At 42.2% G+C, this 22988-nt stretch overlaps 1 long non-coding RNA gene across 1 annotated transcript in view; it reads left to right on the top strand.

Moving 5' to 3' along the window:
• The first annotated feature begins 536 nt into the window (after positions 1-536).
• LOC120515911 overlaps positions 537-22988 on the top strand; it is a 122835-nt gene continuing 100383 nt past the window's right edge. The window contains exon 1 of the long non-coding RNA XR_005630731.1: positions 537-1149. This is a non-coding gene — a long non-coding RNA (uncharacterized LOC120515911). The remainder of the gene's footprint in view (positions 1150-22988) is intronic.

The following is a 22988-nucleotide window of genomic DNA, read 5'->3' on the forward strand; positions in this document are numbered from 1 at the left end:
GTACACAGGGGACAATCGCTTCTCATTTCATCACTTTTCAGGAGGCATACAGCACTTTTCAATCAATGAACTGTAAGGGTCTTACCACATTTGGCCACATCTTTATACAATGCCCTCCATAATGTTTGGAAGAAAGACACGTTTTTCTTGATTTTCTTGCTCCACGGTTTAAAGATGACAAATCAGATAATTCAGTTATGAATAAAGAGCACATTGCAGACTTTCATTTTAGGGCTATTTATATACATTTCATAAAGGAGCACAAAACACTTTTTCTACATGCCACATGGCACTCTATCTGTCTATCTATCTGTCTGGCTGGCTGTCTGTCTGTCAGTCTGTCTGTATAGATAGATAGATAGATAGATAGATAGATAGATAGATAGATAGATAGATAGATAGATAGATAGATAGATAGATAGATAGATAGATAGATAGATAGACAGATAGATAGATAGATAGATAGATAGATAGATAGATAGATAGATAGATAGATAGATAGATAGATAGATAGATAGATAGATAATGCACGTAAGTGTGTGAATATTAAAAAGATCAATAAGATCGACTACATGTAGTGACATCTGCACCTTATAAGCCGTGGCTTATTGCAGGACTTAATTAAATTCGTTCACGTCCTAACATTTTAGGACACTATTCGGAAATGTCAGGCAGTTAAGTGATATCTTATTGACTCAAGTGTCATTTTAAGGAGTCGGTCCTATCGGGCAGTCTGGAGAAGACGCGACTTGCATGACAGTTTCTGCGCCGCAGTCTCCACTGTCACGTGTTGGCGCGCTCCCTGTGCCGTTGTCATGGAGACCTTGTCAGTAGTAGAAACTGCAAGACTCGGTTCATTCATCATTTCACAGTGTCTGCGAAAGACGCCGGTTGGACGTGAACCTGATTCATACTTGATGCTGTACGTCTCTTTTATTCCAGAGGTGAAGACTGTGCTTCCGAGCCTCGAGTACTGGATCGCAGCTGCCAAGGACAATTCAGATCGGTTTTCGGATCATCTAGCAAAGATACAAGCAAGCTGCAGTAGAGTGCGGTTACGATGGTCCAGTATCGGCCACCCCCACAGCAGCCGACAGAGAGCCCAGAATCACCATCACGATCATTGACCAGTCAGAACTCACGAGTCAGGTAAGGGTGGCAGCTCCTCGCTATCCACAGCTTGTTTGCTCTCTGGCAGAAGTCGATATTAGTTGAACTCTGTTATTTATTTATTTATTTATTTTTAAACTCACCCATCAACACCCCCACGCTTGTCCACTCCGCCGCCCCGAGGGAGCCCCGCTCGCTCCGGCCTTGCAGGAGGACCCCGCTACTCGTCTCGCATTTCTTTCTCCAGACTTCAGCACGGCGTGAGGCGGCAACAGCAAAGCTCAATTCCATGTTTTTAATTTACAAGGCTTCATCGTATAGGGGATCTAAATCAACAAATCCCTTGCCTTTGTTGCTTAGTTTTCTAGCGTTTCGCATATTTGCTTTGTTGCTTTATTTATTCCCGTTTTCTGTCTCTCCCTTTGTTTTTATGCCAAAACAAGCTAAACACCCGTCGAAGACAGCATGAAATCTAAGTAATCAACGTGGAGCGCAGTGTTAAAGTTTGCAGTGCACCATCTAATGGAATTTATTTTATAATGCATGTAGTAATAAAATGCATTGCGTTTGTCATTCCAACTGATGACACATCGCAAACATTTGTAATAATAAAATGATTTACTACAAATGTGTGTGATGCGCCATCTGCTGGAATGACGAATGCAATGCATATATCTCTGTTATATGTTGTTTAGTATGGGATTTGTAAAAGCAGAGTTAATGCTTGTGATGTGCCGTCTGTTGGAATGACAGAGAATATCAGTCAGACGCTTATGCTTTAATTAAGGAGGAATAAGAGCTCAAGAGGACCATGGGTTAAGAATAAGGACATCACTCACCCCAATCAGAAACTGAAAGAACTGTTCAGTGGTAATTCATTAAGTGATTAATGCTGACCCATACTAACCAGTCACAAAAATAGCGTTTAATTCAAATTTAGACATCAGATGTTCATTTGGGTAGCACCCCATGGATAACAGATATGTGAGTAATGCTGTCTAGATTAAAGAAGTCAGTACAAGTAACAAATCAGTCTTTATGTCACATAGTGCCTGCCTTTATCTACTGCAACACTTTCAAAATGCTGCAACATCTAACATTTTGACACTCTTTCATCTTGAACTACTAGAATGTTGTTATCTGAGATGAAGAACAAACAGCAAGTTTTTCATATTACTTTGTAATAAGTGAGTCTAGCCATTTAACACACTAGAAATGAATAAACATGTGGCTTCCTACCTCTAAGCAGACCTGATCAATAACTCAATTTACTAATCAATCCTTACTTAGAGGTAGAGCCAGCATGGATTTTTGGTCCATATTTCGTCTTATACAATTTCTTTTATTAGGAATTAGGTCGTTTTCGCATTCCCCTTGAGATCAGAGTGCATTGTCAGCCATTGTGCAGCACCCCGGAGCAATTGCAGGTTAAGAGCCTTGCTCAAGGGCCCAGCAGAGTAGGATCCCCTTTGGCAGTTATAGGGATTTGAAGCAGTGCAGATCCATAGCCTGATTTGGGGGTGGGCCGGGGTTGACAACTTTGTCTTAGCCCCTATCTGAGTGAGAGGCCCACAGACATCACCAAGAAAAAGTCCCTCACATACTTGAGGGGCGCACAAACTGGACACAGGGATTCAGAAAGGATTGAGACCCCTTCAATTTATTCACATTTTGCTGTGTTGGTGCCTTGCACTAAAATCATTAGAATTTATTTTCACACCACATCAAGCAACACTCAGTTGCCCAGAATGACAAAGTGAAAACAGGATAGTGGAAATTAATGCAGATTTATTAAAATTTAAAAGCTGAAACATCCCATTGACGCACGTATCCAAACCCTTTCCTCGGTCCTTAGTTGAAGCCCCTTTGGGAGACTTGTTCAGCCTGGGGACTCCTTGCATATGACACAAACAAGCCTTTACACTCTGGGATTTGAGGATTACCAGCCATTGTTCTCTGCTGATCCTCTCAAGCTCTGTCAGGTTGGATGGAGACCATTGGTGGACAACTATGCTCAGGCTTCTCCAGAGATGTTCATGTAGTGTCAAGTCCAGGCTCTGGTTTAGGCTACTCAAGAACACTGACAGAGTTCTCCCTAAGCTATTCCCATGTTGTCTTTGCTTTGTGCTAGGGGTCTTTATCCTGCTGGAAAGTGAATTTTGAAACCACTCTAAGGTCCAGAGCAGTGCAGAGCAGGATATCTCCTTCCATTGCTCTGTTGAACTTTCCTTCACGCCTGAGTAGTCCCACCATTCTTGCCACTTAAAGACAACCAACCCTACAGCATGATGTTGTCACCACCATGCTTCATCACTGAAATGGTACTGAAAAGTGTGATGAGTGGTTCCTGGTTTCTTCTAGATGTGACGCTAATTCTGTTTTCGTCAGACCAGAGAATATTGTTTCTCACAGTCTGAGACCCCTTTAGGTGCCTTTTTGCAAACTCCAAGTGAACTTTCATGTGTCTTTTACTGAGGAGAGGCTTTTGTCTGGGCACTCTGTCAAGCCCAGTTTGGTGGAGTGTTGTAGTGATGGTTGTCCTTCTGGAAGTTTCTCCCAGCACCAGATAAGTTCTATGGAGCTCATCCAGAGAGACCATTGGATTCCTAGCCACCACTCTTACCAAGGCCCTTCATAGCCATTTGCTCAATTCGGCAAGGTGGCTCTTTCTGTAGAAAGAGTCTTGAATGTTCCAAACTTCTTCCATTTTAAATTTACAAAGGAAGCTGTGCTCTAGGGGATCTTCAATGCTGCGGACATTTTTTTTGTTGCCTCCCGTGGACACAATCCTGTCTCTAAGGTCTGCACGCAGTTTCTTGGATCTCAAGGCTTGGTTTTTACTCAGCTGTAGGACCTTCTATAGACAGGCATGTGCCCTTCCTAACCTGTCTGAATCAATCCCATTAACCACAGGTGAACTCCAAACGAGGTGTAGAAACATCTCACTGATGATCAACAGAATGGGATACCCCTGAGTCAGATATCAAGTGTCATAGCAAAGGGTCTGAATACTTGTGTCAGTGTCATATTTCATTTTTTTATTTTTGGTAAATTTGTGAAAACCTTCTAAAATCGAGTTGTTGCTTTGTTATTCTTGGATGTTGAGTGTTGTTTAACAGGCAAAAAACAAATGAATTTAAATGATTTGAGCACCAGGCTGCAACATAAGAAAATGTGAAAAAAGTGAAGGGGTCTGAAGACTTTTTGAACCCACTGTATAAAATAAATGAAAGCGATCCATGTCGGCATAAAGGCCAAACAAACTTGAAACACTCAAAGTCATGAGCAAGCGCCCTGGGGATCCATTAACAAGTTTGTCCCACTCCGTTTAAGATAAATAGCTCCACAACTGTTATTTCTGCTCATCCATCTCATTGACTGGCACACACACACCTGCTTGGGTCTGAAATTGAGGGTCCAATTTGCCTAACGTGTATGTGTTTGGTGGGGACACTGGTGTAAAGTCCATGCAAACACTGTGGGATGGTGTAGACTCCACACAGTCAGTGTCCCAGGCCTGGGATTCAAACTCAGACACTAGGGGTCTCATTTATAAAACTTTGAGTAGATTCAAGTGTGAAAGTATGTGTACGGCAAAAAAATATTTAGGTAGGTCGTACATGTGAAAGTAACATCTTCATGAAGGCCAGGAACCAGGTTTTCCCAGCAGAACATTGTCCACCTTCAGAGCATCACACTGCCTCTCTTCCACAGGTACTCTAAATGACCCATGCACACCTGGCCGTCCACATGATCTAAAAGAAAATGTGACTTATAAAACTGGGCCACCTTCTTCCAGTGCTTCGGGGTCCAGTTCTGACACTCACATGCCCATTGTAGGCTCATTTGGCAGGTCAACAGGACCAGCATGGGCACTCTGACCAGTCTATGGTAGCTCTTTTGTGAGATGGCACATCAATGAGCCTTGAGCCCCCATGCCCCCATTACCTTGTCGCCAGTTCACCAGTTGTCCTTCCTTGGACCACTTTTGGAAGTTACTGACCACTGCATTAACAGGAACATCCCACAAGATCTGCTGTTTTGGAGATGCTCTGACTCAGTGGCCTAGCCATCACAATTTGTCAAAGTTCCTCAGATCCTTATGCTTGCCCATTTTTCCTGCTTCCAACACAACACCTTCAAGAACAGACTATCCACTCACTGCCTAATATACTGAATCCCACCACATGACAGGAGGTGCCATTGTCACGAGATAATCGATGTTATTCACTTCACCTGTCAGTGGTTTTAATATTGTGGCTGATTGATGAGTGTGTTTCTGTAAATATATACGATATACGACTGGCCTGACATGTGAACAACTTGGTTTACGTCGAAAGTTTTTGTTTTGAATTACAACCAACATCTTGAGTTATGACCCAAATGCTGTCACGTGTATCCGCTTGTGCGATTGTAAACAAACAGCCGAGAGTGTTCATAAGCATCAGTCGGAGCCCAGATATATGTGTTTGTGAACGTAATTTTGGTCAGCGCAGTGATTTATAGAATTAATTTTGATAATTGCTATCAAAATGGCCCCAAAAAAGCTAGAAAAGCTAGAAGGAAGAAAGAGAATGTAACGAAGGTGAAGAAAATGATCACAATCGAAACGAAGAAGCAAATTCTGCAGAAATATGAGAGTGGCATTCGTGTGACCGATCTCGCTAATATGTACAGCATGTCGAAATCCACCATCTCCTGATGTTCTTATGGAAGGGGGCTCTCCTTCCAAACAATAACCACCTTCCATTTCATTCTCCTCCTCCTCTCTTCCTGCAAGCCAAAGATGTCAACTTAAATGGTGAGTACAGTATGAAATTGTTGTTTCTGGTAGGCTAGGCACTTTTTATAACTTTTTGGTTAGTACATTAGAAAAAGTATTGGTGTTTTTGGTAAATTATGCACATTATACAACCATTTCTTATTATGAAAAGGTTAAGTAAGTGTTGCTGTGGGAGGTTCAGAATGCATTATGGGTATTTCCATTATTTCTTATGGGAAAAATAGTCTTGACTTACAACCAACTTGAGTTACAACCAGCCCTCGCGAATGAATTGAGTTCGTAGGTCAAAGGTCCACTGTATATATATATATATATATATATTGTCAGGGATGCCAGGGGCAACGACCCGGCCGGGACGCCGTGAGGGACCAGATGTGGGTCTGCGCCCACCCTGGATCACGTGGGGGCCGTTGCCCTGGTTGCTTTGGGGGCCACTGGTTGAGGGCGTGGAAGCCTCACCCTGCAGGGGCCCGTGGTCACCCCAATGCCTTGGGGACCTGTTACCTCAGCACTTCCGCCACACCCGGAAGTGCTGGGGGGAAGATTAAAGAGGACACCCGGTGAGCTGCCAGGAGAACAGCCGGCACTTCCGCCACGCTGGGGCGTGGCCAACGAGGGAGTGTCAGAAACACCTGTAGCTCATCCGGGACATGTATAAAAGGGGCCGTCTCCCTTCATTCAGGGTTGGAGTCGGGTGGAAAAAGGACAAGGCGCGAGAGGAGTGTGGAGGCGGCCCGAAGAAAAGGCATTTGTGTGGCCAGGACTGTGTGTTGGGGTTTGTGGTGCACGGGACTGAGTCTAAGTGATGAAAAACTTGTAAATATTGTAGATAATAAACGTGTGATGGTGATATATATATATATATATATATATACACTAACCTAAAGGATTATTAGGAACACCATACTAATACGGTGTTTGACCCCCTTTAGCCTTCAGAACTGCCTTAATTCTATGTGGCATTGATTCAACAAGGTGCTGAAAGCATTCTTTAGAAATGATGGCCCATATTGATAGGATAGCATCTTGCAGTTGATGGAGATTTGTGGGATGCACATCCAGGGCACGAAGCTCCCGTTCCACCACATCCCAAAGATGCTCTATTGGGTTGAGATCTGGTGACAGTGGGGGCCATTTTAGTACAGTGAACTCATTGTCATGTTCAAGAAACCAATTTGAAATGATTCGAGCTTTGTGACATGGTGCATTATCCTGCTGGAAGTAGCCATCAGAGGATGGGTACATGGTGGTCATGAAGGGATGGACATGGTCAGAAACAATGCTCAGGTAGCCTGTGGCATTTAAACGATGCCCAATTGGCACTAAGGGACCTAAAGTGTGCCAAGAAAACATCCCCCACACCATTACACCACCACCACCAGCCTGCACAGTGGTAACAAGGCATGATGGATCCATGTTCTCATTCTGTTTATGCCAAATTCTGACTCTACCATTTGAATGTCTCAACAGAAATCGAGACTCATCAGACCAGGCAACATTTTTCCAGTCTTCAACTGTCCAATTTTGGTGAGCTCATACAAATTGTAGCCTCTTTTTCCTATTTGTAGTGGAGATGAGTGGTACCCGGTGGGGTCTTCTGCTGTTGTAGCCCATCCGCCTCAAGGTTGTGCGTGTTGTGGCTTCACAAATGCTTTGCTGCATACCTCGGTTGTAACGAGTGGTTATCTCAGTCAAAGTTGCTCTTCTATCAGCTTGAATCAGTCGGCCCATTCTCCTCTGACCTCTAGCATCAACAAGGCATTTTAAGCCCACAGGACTGCCGCATACTGGATGTTTTTCCCTTTTCACACCATTCTTTGTAAACCCTAGAAATGGTTGTGCGTGAAAATCCCAGCAACTGAGCAGATTGTGAAATACTCAGACCGGCCCGTCTGGCACCAACAACCATGCCACGCTCAAAATTGCTTAAATCACCTTTCTTTGCCATTCTGACATTCAGTTTGGAGTTCAGGAGATTGTCTTGACCAGGACCACACCGCTAAATGCATTGAAGCAACTGCCATGTGATTGGTTGATTAGATAATTGCATTAATGAGAAATTGGACAGGTGTTCCTAATAATCCTTTAGGTGTATATATATATATATATATATATATATATATATATATATATATATATGTATATATATATATATATATATATATATATATATATATAAGAGATCAGAGGAACCGTGATAAACAGCTGGGGCAATGGCAGTTGAAAAAAACAAACAAAAAATGCAACAATTGCAGAGTCGTCTGTCCGGATGCGAATTCTCAATTGAACTGACTCTGATAGCAGATCTTCCAGTCTTAAGTCCATCTGGCTGGAAGAGGCAGGTCCAGGTGGATGGACACTGGAAATGACATCAACGGTGTTATAGCTGTCAATCACCCAGTCGGCCAAGTGATGATGACAATGGCATTAGGACATAGCGCCAGCCCCAGGAGTGGTGGGGAATCACAGTCATCAGAATCCTTAAGCTGTCTCCTCTGTCCGTCTGCATGACTATATATATATATATATATATATATATATATATACAGTAGATGTTCCCCGCAGCGTAGTAGTGAAACAGGACAAACTTTAAAAGTCAATAAGCAAACAGGTATCACTAGCTAAGCAGAGGCAAGGTGCACTCCAACACGTGGCGAGAGGTAGAGCGACTTAAATGGAGGATGGCGCGTGAATGAGGATGGCCCCGCCCGGCTCCCCACTTCTGACATCACGCTTCCCCCTCACCTCGGCCCGCAGTCTCTTTCTTGGATTAGCACAAATAAATCACTCCTGCAAGTGAACTCTGATACATAGTGAAATGAGAGAAGTCACAACATCAACTGGAATGTTCAAGCAAATTATAGAAAAAAAACCCAATCTAAATCCATGAAGTAGTTCTCTCATGAAAAGCAGAGGCAGACAGACGTTGGATTTTATATATACTCAGCAAAAAAAAGAAACGTCCTCTGACTTTCAACTGTTTTTACTTTCAGTAAACTTAATGTGTAAATATTTGTATGAACAGTAAAAGAGTCAACACCATAAGACATAAACTAAAAATGTTTCACAATGTGTCCCTGAATGAAGGGAGGCTCAAAATCAAAAGTACCAGTCAGTATCTGGTGTGGCCACCAGCTGCTTGAAGTACTGCAGTGCATCTCCTCCTCATGGACTGGACCAGATTTGTCAGTTCTTGCTGTGAGATGTTACCCCACTCTTCCACCAAGGCACCTGCAAGTTCCTGGACATTTCTGGGGGGAATGGCCCTAGCCCTCACCCTGCGATCCAACAGGTCCCCGACGTGCTCAATTGGATTGAGATCCGGGCTCTTCCACTGAGAGGATGATCAGCTGTCCTTCCTGTCTCGCTGTCTTAGGCGTCTCACAGTGCGGACATGGCAATTTATTGCCCTAGCCACATCAGCAGTCCTCATGCCTCCCTGCAGCATGCCTAATGCACATTCACGCAGATGAGCAGGGACCCTGGGCATCTTTCTTTGGGTGTTTTTCACAGTCGGTAGACAAGTCTCTTTAGTGTCCTGCGTTTTTAGAACTGTGACCTTAAATGCCTACTTTCTGTAAGCTGTTAAGGTCTTAACGACCATTCCACAGGTGCATGTTAGTTAATTGATTATGGTTAATTGAACATGCATGGAAAACATTGTTTAAACCCTTTACAATGAAGATCTGGAAAGTTATTTGGATTTTTAAAACATTATTGTTGAAATACACAGTCCTGAAAAAGGAACGTTTCTTTTTTTGCTGAGTATATATATAGAGATACAGTAAATATAAATATATTGCTTTGAAAAACTAATCATTTCCTAACCTTGTCATAAGCTGTAATGTTGATAAGCTTGACTAGGAATTTTTATTTGTAAATTAAACACTATTTGGTACTGTGCTGCCCCCCCTAAAAATAAATTTATAAACTTGTGTTAAAGCTTGAATTGTCAGCTGTACAATTTTTAAGAATTTATTCTGTCTGTTCAGTGATAATAATATTAATAATTAATTACACTTATATAGAGCTTTTCCAGCTACTCAAAGTGCTTTACGTAGACAGCAGGGAGCCACTTTAACCACCACTAAGTGCAGCACCCACCTGGATGATGTGACGGCAGCCATTTTTTCTCCAGTACTCCCACCACACAAGGTGAAGGACGAGAGAGAGAGCTAGTTAGCTAATAAAGGACAGAGTATGACTATCGGGCTAGAATGACCAGGACGTTGTGGGCAATTTGGCCAGGACATTGGGGTACACCCTTCTTTTTTCAAACGATACTCAGGGATCTTTTATGACCACAGAGAGTCAGGACCTTGGCATTAGATCTCATTCGAAGGACGGCACTATTTTTACAGCACGGTATCCCATTCACTGTACTGGGGCATTGAGAGCTGGATACAGACCACATAGTATAAGCACCCCCTGATGGCCTCACGAACACCTCTGCCAGTTGCAAACCAAGCTTTTCCTAGGTGGTCTCTTGCCCATGGACTGGCCAGGCCCAAACATGCAAGCTGCAGGTGGTACGGCTGTTGGCTATACCATGTGATTTGTTTTCTCCCCATTGTGTCGTGGGAAGGTCCTATGGTGACCTTATTCCCATTAAACTCTTTATTATATAGACCAGTGTTTACCAAAGTTTCATTGCGGCTCCCCCCGGCGGGTCATTATAGTGTTCTAAAGGGATTCATGAGGGCTTTCAACATAAGGTAAAAATATTTAATTATTTAAAGAAATAACACTACAAAAAAAAAAAGAAAAAAATTACATGCCAGTGTGATGTATGTGCTTGTTTTTCAGGGACCTTCTTCTCAAATCCGGCCTCTGTATTTGATGAAATGATTTCCAAATTCAAGTCAAATTTTGTATTTTGTTTTAATTGCAGCCATACAGTAGATGAAAAAATGTCTCTCACAGAAATATGATGTTGCAAATGGTTTTTTAGCCTCTGTTTTAATCAAAAATTGGTCTGCAATTTTCATCACTCCATCTGCAGATGTTTCAGGAAGTTTTTCCTTCACAGTTGTTGTAATGTTGGCAAATTTTATGGAGTTTTCTAAAAAAAAGATTAGGTACCCATCTGTGATTATTGTTGCTGTTTTGCAGGAAAATTTTCAAAAAAATTTGTTTTAAATTTTGCAAGCATAGTTCCATATTTGAAAATATCAACAATACATCTATTGTAGCATCCATAGCTATTTCCTCTATCATTTGTTCAGCACATTGGAAAAAATACAGTTAGACAGAGCACAAGAACAGACAGGAGGGAAAGTTACATGTTTATTCATGCATTATAGATAATACACCCAAAATAGTAGAGTGCTCTGAGTGTTAGTTAAAGTAGTAGGACCTTATAATAATCTACCAGGTGGCTGTCTGTCTTATTATGTTGATTAGCATCAGAAACAGGCAGCAGGGTCTGCATGACTACGAACACCATGAGAGACAGTCAGTGTCCTGAGGATGGTAAATGGCAGAAAGAGGCAGCAGTCAAGAGAGAGAAAGAGACATACATGGTGTTGTAGATAGATAGATAGATAGATAGATAGATAGATAGATAGATAGATAGATAGATAGATAGATAGATAGATAGATAGATAGATAGATACTTTATTAATCCCAAGGGGAAATTCACATACTCCAGCAGCAGCATACTGATAAAAACAATATTAAATTAAAGAGTGATAACAATGCAAGTATAACAGACAATAACTTTGTATAATATTAACGTTTACCCCCCCGGAAGGAATTGAAGAGTCGCATAGTGTGGGGGAACGATCTCCTCAGTCTGTCAGTGGAGCAGGATGGTACAGCAGTCTGTCGCTGAAGCTGCTCCTCTGTCTGGAGATGATCCTGTTCAGTGGATGCAGTGGATTCTCCATGATTGACATGAGCCTGCTCAGCGCCCGTCGCTCTGCCACGGATGTCAAACTGTCCAGCTCAGTGCCTACAATAGAGCCTGCCTTCCTCAACAGTTTGTCCAGGCGTGAGGCGTCCTTCTTATTTATGCTGCCTCCCCAGCACACCACCACGTAGAAGAGGGCACCAACTGTCTGATAGAACATCAGCAGCATCTTATTGCAGATGTTGAAGGACGCCAGCCTTCTAAAGAAGTATAGTCGGCTCTGTCCTTTCTTGCACAGAGCATCAGTATTGGCAGTCCAGTCCAATTTATCATCCAGCTGCACTCCCAGGTATTTATAGGTCTGCACCCTCTGCACACAGTCACCTCTGATGATCACGGGGTCCATGAGGGGCCTGGGCCTCCTAAAATCCACCACCAGCTCCTTGGTTTTGCTGGATTTCAGTTGTAGGTGGTTTGAGTCGCACCATTTAACAAAGTCCTTGATTAGTTTCCTATACTCCTCCTCCTGCCCACTCCTGATGCAGCCCACGATAGCAGTGTCATCAGCGAACTTTTGCGCATGGCAGGACTGCGAGTCGTATTGGAAGTCTGATGTATGTTGGCTGAACAGGACCGGAGAAAGCACAGTCCCCTGCGGCGCTCCTGTGCTGCTGACCACAATGTCAGACCTGCAGTTCCCAAGACGCACATACTGAGGTCTGTCTGTAAGATAGTCCACGATCCATGCCACCAGGTATGTAGGCCTCAGTTATCCAACTCTAATGGTCCTTAAAAATGCTTTTTGCAGAGTCAGGGGGTTTGCATTGATTCGGCTAATGTAGACTCATGCAAACCACCCTGTCCAGCTCATACTTTGTTTCCTGTCTGTCGTCTTCTCCAGTTTCATAGGATGCACAAAATGCAGTTTCAGACAAATGGGAAAGAAAGGATATGTGGGTAATTAAGTTGTAAAACTGCCTTCAAGTCCAGGTTTTTGTAAAGTGGGAAATGAGCTTGTGAGCTCACACAAAGTAAAACAATGCATCCGACATGCCCCACTCTGGTAAACTCCGAACACTAGCATTTTATAAATTAAGATAGTCATAAAAGTCAGAAACTGTATATACCCACATTGGTGGTGACTCGTCATAAACATTTTGGTGGGGGCAAAAATTATAAGCTACAACACAGAGGGTAATCTAGCAATAATAACAACAACAATATTTATTATCAAACTGGAACAGCATAAGAAACACAGATGTGGCAAAATAAACTGAAACGATCAACAGGGCAACAGAACTGCAGATCTAGGCTTGGACTGCATTGCAAAAGGCGGATTTAAATCAAAGTATACAGTAAACTTCACTCAAATGGGCTTGCAGTAAACCTTATGTTAAAATTCCACAACACATCATCCTCCACTGTTCTGCACCATCTATGACTTATGATAGACTTCACTCTTCTGGCACACTAGAAAAGTTCTCCAAAACTGGCCAATCACTGAAAAAAAGCTCTGGCACTGTGTACTGATTGGCTGGAGATATTAATAATTCTTTGCATTTATATAGTGCTTTTCTCACTACTCGAAGCGCTCAGCAGTTGCAGGTGAAGGGCCTTGCTCAAGGGCCCAACAGAGCAGAGTCCCTATTGGCATTTATGGGATTCGAACCGGCAACCTTCCGATTGCCAGTGCAGATCCCTAGCCTCAGAGCCACCACTCCGCCTTCAATATTGCATTATTTGCATGTTGTTAAGAAAACACTAAACATGAATCATGGTCAGATGTTTAAAGATAATTATTGTACTTCGGTTTCACTGAATTGTATTATTATATTTGGATAATCAGTTAGTTTCAGAGACCCTAATCCATTTTTTATCTGTATGATGTATGGGACTGCATGATAAGATTATGAACATTCCATCACAATCTCTGTAGGCACCTTTTATGCTTGTGGGTTAAATACGGAACTGCTTTCACCAAATTCTGTTTCTATACCTTTCAAAAGACCATTTTTCTTTTCACTCACATAATGTGTCCTCCAGTCACCCAGCAGAATTATTTATGAATGCTTTGAAATCATTTATTTGGTTGTTTTTTGTCTGGCACCTCCTGACTTTCCATTAAGAGAAAACTCCCACATATGACATACCGTTTGACTTGTCTTGATAGATAGATAGATAGATAGATAGATAGATAGATAGATACTTTATTCATCCCAAGGGGAAATTCACATACTCCAGCAGCAGCATACTGATAAAAACAATATTAAATTAAAAAGAGTGACAACAATGCAGGTATTACAGACAATAACTTTGTATAATGTTAACGTTTACCCCCCACTGGAATTGAAAAGTCTGTCAGTGGAGCAGGATGGTGACAGCAGTCTGTCGCTGAAGCTGCTCCTCTGTCTGGAGATGATCCTGTTCAGTGGATGCAGTGGATTCTCCATGATTGACAGGAGTCTGCTCAGCGCCCATCACTCAGCCATGGATGTCAAACTGTCCACCTCCTTGCCTTCTTCACCAGTTTGTCCAGTGGTGAGGCGTCCCTCTTCTTTATGGTGCCTCCCCAGCACACCACCACGTAGAAGAGGGCACTCGCCACAAAAATCTAATAGAACATCTGCAGCGTCTTATTGCAGATGTTGAAGGACACCAGTCTTCTAAGGAAGTCTAGTCGGCTCTGTCCTCTCTTGCACAGAGCATCAGTATTGGCAGTCCAGTCCAATTTATCATCCAGCTGCACTCCCAGGTATTTATAGGTCTGCACCCTCTGCACAGTCTCCTCTGATGATCACGGGGTCCATGAGGGGCCTGGGCCTCCTAAAATCCACCACCAGTTCCTTGGTTTTGCTGGTGTTCAGGTGTAAGTGGTTTGAGTCACACCATTTAATAAAGTCCTTGATTAGGTTCCTGTACTCCTCCTCCTGCCTACTCCTGATGTAGCCCACGATAGCAGTGTCGTCAGCGAACTTTTGAACGTGGCAGGACTGTGAGTTGTATTGGAAGTCTGATGTATATAGATTGAACAGGACCTGAGAAAGTACAGTCTCCTGCGGCGCTCCTGTGCTGCTGACCACAATGTCAGACCTGCAGTTCCTGAGACGCACATACTGAGGTCTGTTTGTAAGATAGTCTACGATCCATGCCACCAGGTATGAATCTACTCCCATCTCTGTCAGTTGTCCCTAAGGAGCAGAGGTTGGATGGTGTTGAAGGTGCTAGAGAAGTCCAGAAACATAATTCTTACAACACCACTGCCTCTGTCCAAGTGGGACAGGGATCGGTGTAGCATACAGATGATGGCATCCTCCGCTCCCACCTTCTCCTGGTATGCGAACTACAGAGGGTCAAGGGCGTGGTGGACCTGTGGCCTCAGGTGGTGAAGCAGTTGTGCAAGACTTTGGCTGGGGTTTGGGTTCCCCCTATTTTTGGCTCTCTAGACCTGTAAAATTCTTGTTTTAGGCCATCTGTGGACAATATATTTTGCAGGAAATGACACCCTTATAATAAAGAGTAAACCATTAGGCATCTGCAACAAAAATGATCAGAAGGCCTTGAAGCTGACCCCCTATTAGAGTATGTGGGGTCAAAGTTACTCCTTTTCACAAAAACTCAAAAAAATGAGAATCGGTAATACAGACATGTAGACTGTCTTTTTATGCTACTTGGAGGTTGCTGATCATGAATATGATATTTTTGATATTTGACTCTTTACTGGTGGTACTAGCCATCTAAGACAGTGGTCACGACCTCCAGTCCTGGTTTTCATTCTAACCCTTTTCTTAATGAGTGACCCATTTTTGCTGCTAATTAACTTCTTTTAAACTAATTTTAATTGACCTGTTCTTGAAGACTCAGACCCCTTAATTGTTTCTTTTTCCTTAATTAGCAGCCAAACAATAATGAGATACAAAACGAGCCAAAACAACTGGTGTCCATCATACAATATCTGAAAATAAAGAAACATGAAGGTCTCAGGAATGTCAATCTTCTCTGGTCCCCTGCACTTTTATTGCTCTTTAATTAATATTGTTCTTATCAGTATGCTGCTACTGAAGTATGTGAATTTCCCCTTGGGGATTAATAAAGTATCTATCTATCTATCTATCTATTATATAGTGCCTTTCACATCTATCTATCTATCTATCTATCATATAGTGCCTTTCACATCTATCTATCTATCTATCTATCTAAAATCAACAATTTTGGAAATGTTTGCTAATGCACCACGAGAGCAGCAACAAGCCACGAATTTAAAGAACGAGTTTAATTAACGACAAGAACTGGCACCTCATTAAGTAGCTGGTTGGAGTGAAATTGGTTGGAGTTTGAGGCCTTGACTTAGTTGGTCTTCTGTCGGCTCACTCACTTCACATTTCATTTCACTTTGGGTGCCATTTAAGGAAAGAAATGAAGCAATTCAGAGGAACGATGAAGACATTTAGGGGAGCAAGTCTTAAAAAAGCAATTCAATTAAAATGAATTCACAAGAAGTTAATTAGCAGCTAAAACAGGGCACTCATTAAAAAAAAAAAAAAAAAGTTAGGTTAGATTGGAAACCTGCAACCATGGTGGTCCTCCAAGACCAGACTTGGTGACCCCTTCTCTAAGAGACACTCCTTGAAGGTTAAAATGTAGGATATTGTTTGATCTATTTCATGTTATTTGTGATCCTTTATCATGGCTCTTGCCCTCTATGGATCTCCATCAGCGAGTAAGAAACGACAAATGTCTTTTACAATCAAGAATATTTAGACTGTAAACATTTAAACTGAGGCACAAATTTTAATATTTCAAATATATGACACAACTATTGTTGTTTTTTAGGTAATTATAGCTCACAAAGTAAATTATTAGATTTACTATGAACACCCTGAATTAGAGTGGCTTACGCTAAGTTAGACTTTGTGGTACTTTGAAATGATAATCAGAAAAATAGCCTTCATAAACCTTTATTTCACATACCACATAATATCAGTACATTTTGAACTTTGTTTTAAATTTCACCCTATTTGACCCATAAAACATAATAAACAGATTTACAACCATAAGCATATGTGTATTTAGCGTATTCATAAGAATATGTGCTATAAACAGACAAAAAGCGTCATTGACTGCATATTAGTATTTCTTTTAAAATAAATAGATTTGTAAACTTAATCAAAAGTACTGGCTCTTTCCTTCTGTTGAAGCTTTACAATTAACCTGAAAGAGGAACTCTTGAGGCTGGATATTAGGGACAAGGAAACCTCACCGAGCCCGCTGGCCAGTGGACCCCGGCGGGCCGAACCGCCTCGTCTCGTCTCACTTGCTCAGCAGCAGTTGTGCATTCAGCTACTCTAAAAGAACTTTGGTTGGTTGGTTGCTTTGTCTAGGCGACCGTTACCTCCCGAGGTCAGTTTAACTGCAAATTTTTTCCTTTCTTAGTTTTATCTTTTCAATTTGCAGTTGAAGTTTTTCATTTTCTAAAATCAGTTTCTCTTTCTGAAGGGCCAGGACTTCCTTGTGCAGTTTCAGCATAGCTTTGTGTTTTTCGCACGAGTCGTGGTCAACACCCTGAGCAGCAGCTGCAGCTGGGACAACAAATAAAAAACAAAACCAAAAAAGAAAGTCAGTAAGTAAATAAATAGATAAAATTAAAAATGAACAACAGCAGGGTCATTAACAGAATTGAATATACTGTACATGCACATTGTATTTCATATAGCTCCGATGTGAATGCTCACAAAATGACACGTAAAGGAATTAAAAATTTGAACTTAAAATGCAAAAGAAATGGTAAAAATGAAAACATTCAAACAAAACTTCATGTTTGGCATGTTTCTTAAGGTATTCTCACACCCAGTTCATTTGGTGCATTTTTTCCAAGATCTCCATAGTATGAATGAGATCCAACACAAGACCCATCTAATAAATAATGGAAATTGTGGCGTCTATGTGGTACTATTTCTATGTGACCATTTCTGGAGTGGCTTAGGTGAGGTATGAATGTGATCTGACATAAGACTCATCTGACTACAGGAAATATTGGAAACAGTGGTCTCTGTGTGGTACTAAGTGAATTCTGGAGTGGCTCACGTGAATTATAAATGTGATCCAACACATGACCAATCTAACTACAGAAAATATTAGAAATAGTGGTCTTGGTGTGGTACTAAGCGAATTCTGGAGTGGTTCACATGAGTTATGAATGTGATCCAACATGAGACCCATCTAACCACCAAAAATAATGGAAACGGTTGTTTTTGTGTGGTACTAAGAGAACTCTGAAGTAGTTCAATCGTGTGTTGGATTACATTTGTAATTCATGTGAACTAACTATAGGAAATATTGGAAATGGTGGCATCTGTGTGTGAATTCTGGAGTGGTTCACGTGAATTATAAATGTGATCCAACACATGACCAATCTAACTACAGAAAATATTGGAAATGGTGGTCTTGGTGTGGTACTAAGCAGATTCTGGAGCAGTTCACATGAGTTATGAACATGATCTGACATGAGATCCATTTAACTACAAAAAATATTAGAACTAGTGATCTCGGTGTGGTACTAAGCAAATTCTGGAGTGGTTCACATGAGTTATGAATGTGACCCAACACATGACCAATCTAACTAAAGGAAATATTGGAAATGGCGGTCTCTGTGAGGTATCAGGGGAACTCTGGACTGGCTGGTGTGAGGTATGAATGTGCTCCAACACATGACCAATGTAACTACACAAAAAATTGGAAATGGTGGTCTTAGTGTGGCACTAAACAAACTCTGGACTGGTTCACATGAGATATGAGGGTGATCTGATATAAGACCCACCTAACTACAAGAAATATTGGAAATGGTAGTCTGTGTGTTACTAAGCAAACTCTGGAATGGTTTGCTTAATACCACACCAACAGATTTTACGACAGCAAATACTGTGCACTGTGAGAATACTTGTACTGGTAATTAGATAATCTCAGTAGAAAACTAAATCTACGCATGCATACAAGTTCACATGGAACAACGAAACAACTTGCACATGTATCAGCCAATCAGATCCATCCTAGCCCCTGACTCAGCCTCACAGACTCTTTCTCTCTCACCATCAGATCAGAGAGCAGTTGCCCACATAAAGAAAACAAAAAAGGTGTAAATTCACTTGCGACTGGGTAGATGAAAATGCCCACATACAGAGTTGGTGAGAAACAAATGCCCTTTGTGACACACACACACACTGTGCGGTCACTCTTCTGGCACAATGTGGACGCAGGAGGTGCATTAACTTTGATGCTACGTAGTAAATGTGGATCAAACGGTCCAAAGTGAACATTATTAACACATATTTACAGGCCTAAAGACCGCAGACATGTGATTTGAGATAAACCGAGTACAGGAGACGCGCACAAAGTGGGCTACTGGAAAGTAAATATGCAACATCATACAGTGAAACTAATTTCACCCACAAATTTACCCGATACATCTACTGAAATTTAGCTACAGGTCTGTATGCCCCCAGCAGATCTTGCCATGGAGTCGCCGAGATGAAGTATGTCCTGTCCTTTCTGTAGAAAACAAATAACATTTTCACGTTCTCTTTCAGTTTTCTAATAAAAGACATTCTGCTCACAGAGCTCTGTTTGGTGAACAAACCACATAATCATCGCAAGCATGTCGGTGCACACACACAACTCTTTTCAGACTTTTTACGCCCAACAAATGTCCACTTGTGTTGTTACTTCTGGTTCGACCAAACTAACAGGAGACAGACAGACAGACAGACAGATGAGTAACTAATCATCTCCAGATTTGGTACAAAGCATAGGGACTTGGGAGTGTGAAAACACCTTAACAGGCCAATACGGTTATGACTGGGGGCCATTTTTGTTTTCTTCCACACTTCCTTTTGGTTATTTTCATGTGACCTCCTTTCTATCTAGATGTTTTATTTTGTGGAGAATTCAATTATTTAATTCATTTTTTGATTTGTTCTTCTTTTTTTTCCATGTCTTGTTTTGTGTTATAATGCGACACCATTTTCTTTTAAAGGACACTGCCATTTCTATACAGTTGCTAAGCTATGGTGACTGGTGTGATTCATTGTATTCTTTAATTCTTTTATAAGAATTCCTGATTGTTTTATGACAAAGTGTACGTTTAGTTAAGGGCTTTTGTTTCCCCCAAGGAATCCAGATATGCCATTAGCTTTGTCCAGTAAAAGCTGAAATATTTTTGTGTTGATTTTTGCCATGATGACACTTTTGTTTTCTTAAGGGTGCCACCATTTGGAGGTCATACCGAGAGGCGCTTGACTGTTTGCTACCCATTACATCCTCAAAAAGCAATAACCCAGCCACAGGGGATGCACAAACCAGTGTGTGTTTCTTTGTGCCGGTCCCAAGCCCGGATAAATGGGGAGGGTTATGTCAGGAAGGGCTGTGTAAATTTTGCCAAGTCAATATGCAGACAACAATACAAATTTCTATACCGGATCGGTTGAGCCCCAGGTTAACAATGACCGCCACCAGTACTGTTAACCAACAGGGTGCTGGCAGAAATTGGGCTACTGTTGGCCGAAGAAGGAGAAGAAGAGGGGAGAGACGTGTTCGGAGGCAGGAGGAGAGGAGGAAAGTAAAGAGAGTGGAACTGAAGGTAGGAACTTTGAATGCTGGCAGTATGATTTGTAAGGGGAGAGAGTTAGCCGATATGATGGAGAGAAGGAAGGTTGATATATCGTGCGTGCAAGAGACTAAATGGAAGAGGAGTAAGGCCAGGTGGATCAGAGGTGGATTCAAATTGTTCTATCATGGTGTGGATAGGAGGAGAAATGGTGTAGGGGTTATTCTGAAGGAAGAGTATGTCAAGAGTGTTTTGGAGGTGAAAGGAGTGTCAGACAGAGTAATGATTATGAAGCTGGAAATTGGAGGTGATGATGAATGTTGTTAGTGCAAGTTGGGTGTGCAATGGGTGAGAAAGAAGAAGATTTTTGGAGTGAGTTGGATGAAGTGATGAACAGTGTACCCAAGGGACAGAAACTGATGATTGGAGCAGATTTCAATGGGCATGTTGGTGAAGGGAACAGAGGAGACGAGAAGGTGATGGGTAGGTATGGTGTCAAGGAGAGGAATGAAGATTGTCAGAGGATAGTAGATTTTGCCAAAAGGATGGACATGGCTGTGGTGAATGCGTATTTTAAGAAGAGGGAGGAACATAGGGTTATGTACAAGAGTGAAGGAAGATGCACACAGGTAGATTACATCCTATGCAGAAGAGTTGATCTGAAGGAGGTTGAAGACTACAAAGTGGTGGCAGGGGAAAGTGTAGTTAAGCAGCATAGGATGGTGGTCTGCAGGGTGACGTTGGAGATCAAGAAGAGGAAGAGAGTGAGGGCAGAGAGGAAGGAGGAAAAGGAAACCTGGTGGTGGAATGAGGAAATACAGGAGAGTATACAGAGGAAGAGGATGACAAAGAAGAAGTGGGATAGTCAGAGAGATGCAGAAAGTAGACAAGAGCACAAAGAGATAAGGCGCAAGGTGAAGAGAGAGGTGGCGAAGGCTAAAGAAATGGCGTATGATGAGTTGTATGAGAGGTTGGACACTAAGGAGGGAGAAAAAGACCTGTACCGATTGGCTAGACAGAGGGACCGAGCTGGGAAAGATGTGCAGCAGGTTAGGGTGATAAAGGATAAAGATGGAAACGAACCCACAAGCGAGAAGAGTGTGTTGAGCAGATGGAAAGAGTACTTTGAGAGGCTGATGAATGAAGAGAACGAGAGAGAGAAGAAGTTGGATGATGTGGAATATAGTGAATCAGGAAGTGCAACGGATTAGCAAGGAGGAAGTAAGGACAGCTATGAAGAGGATGAAAAATGGAAACGCCTGTGGAAGCATGGAGGTGTTTAGTAGAAATGGCAGTGGAGTTTTTAACAAGAGTGTTTAATGGAATCTTGGAAAGTGAGAGGATGCCTGAGGAGTGGAGAAGAAGTGTACTGGTGCCGATATTTAAGAATAAGGGGGATGTGCAGGACTGCAGTAACTACAGGGGAATAAAATTGATGAGCCACAGCATGAAGTTATGGGAAAGAGTAGTGGAAGCTCGGTTAAGAAGTGAGGTGATGATTAGTGAGCAGCAGTATGGTTTCATGCCAAGAAAGAGCACCACAGATGCAATGTTTGCTCTGAGGATGTTGATGGAGAAGTTTAGAGAAGGCCAGAAGGAGTTGCATTGTGTCTTTGTGGACCTGCAGAAGGCATATGACAGGGTGCCTCGAGAGGAGCTGTGGTATTGTATGAGGAAGTCGGGAGTGGCAGAGAAGTATGTAAGAGTTGTACAGGATATGTACGAGGAAAGTGTAACTGTGGTGAAGTCTGCGGTAGGAGAGATGGAAGCATTCAAGGTGGAGGTGGGATTACATCAGGGATCGGCTCAGCGCCCTTTCTTATTTGCCATGGTGATGGACAGGCTGACAGACGAGATTAGACAGGAGTCCCCGTGGACTATGATGTTTGCTGATGACACTGTGATCTGTAGTGATAGTAGCCAGCAGGTTGAGGAGACCCTGGAGAGGTGGAGATATGAGAGGAGAGGAATGAAGGTCAGTAGGAACAAGACACAATACATGTGTGTAAATGAGAGTGAGATCAGTGGAATGGTGAGGATGTAAGGAGTAGAGTTGGTGAAGGTGGATGAGTTTAAATACTTGGGATCAACAGTACAGAGTAATGGGGATTGTGGAAGAGAGGTGAAAAAGAGAGTGCAGGCAGGGTGGAATGGGTGGAGAAGAGTGTCAGGAGTGATTTGTGACAGACGGGTATCAGCAAGAGTGAAAGGGAAGGTCTACAGAACGGTAGTGAGAGCAGCTATGTTATATGACGGTGGCACTGACCAGAAAGCAGGAGACAGAGCTGGAGGTGGCAGAGTTAAATATGCTAAGATTTGCATTGGGTGTGACGAGGATGGACAGGATTAGAAATGAAGACATTAGAGGGTCAGCTCAAGTTGGGCGGTTGGGAGACAAAGTCAGAGAGGCGAGATTGTGTTGGTTTGGACATGTGCAGAGGAGAGATGCTGGGTATATTGGGACAAGGATGTTAAGGATAGAGCTGCCAGGGAAGAGAAAAAGAGGAAGGCCTAAGAGAAGGTTTATCGATGTGGTGAGAGAGGACATACAGGTGATGGGTGTAACAGAACAAGATGCGGAGGACAGAAATATATGGAAGAAGATGATCTGCTGTGGCGACCCTTAAAGGGAGCAGCTGAAAGAAGAA

The sequence above is a fragment of the Polypterus senegalus genome, chromosome 1, assembly GCF_016835505.1.
Source record: "Polypterus senegalus isolate Bchr_013 chromosome 1, ASM1683550v1, whole genome shotgun sequence".
NCBI lineage: Eukaryota > Metazoa > Chordata > Cladistia > Polypteriformes > Polypteridae > Polypterus > Polypterus senegalus.